Raw genomic sequence first — 495 nt, forward strand, 5'->3', positions numbered from 1 at the left:
GCGTTCCTCCTGCGCGGTAGCATTATTTGCAACAAAGAATCTTTTGGTATAACTTTGGAAACGATCTAAGAGTCTTTTTTGTTAGGTATCATACCTTTAAGAAAGCGACACACGTCACTGCGAAATATCCAACAAAAAGAGAGTCAGAAAGAACCAAAAAAAGAAAGAAAGCGATTCGCGTCACTGTGGGTCAATGAGAAAGAAAGAAAGAAAGAACCCGATCAAATAATCCTGTAAAAGGTAGAAAAAGAAAAGAAAAACACCAAAGAAAGAACTCGAGAACGGTTTTTAAAAACCGTGCAAATTGAAGGAAAGAACCCAACCTTATTCCAAATTCAACTCATCTCGCCCACGTAGAACAGTCACTCTCTGAAATACAACCTTATAGTTTCGAAATTTATATCTCTGATTTTTTGACAGTTTCCTTTCACCGGTGCCACGCTTACAATGCTAACGTTCAGGCTCGCTCATTAAAGGATAAAGTAGCGAAGACAG

The sequence above is a fragment of the Littorina saxatilis genome, linkage group LG1 (assembly GCF_037325665.1).
Source record: "Littorina saxatilis isolate snail1 linkage group LG1, US_GU_Lsax_2.0, whole genome shotgun sequence".
NCBI lineage: Eukaryota > Metazoa > Mollusca > Gastropoda > Littorinimorpha > Littorinidae > Littorina > Littorina saxatilis.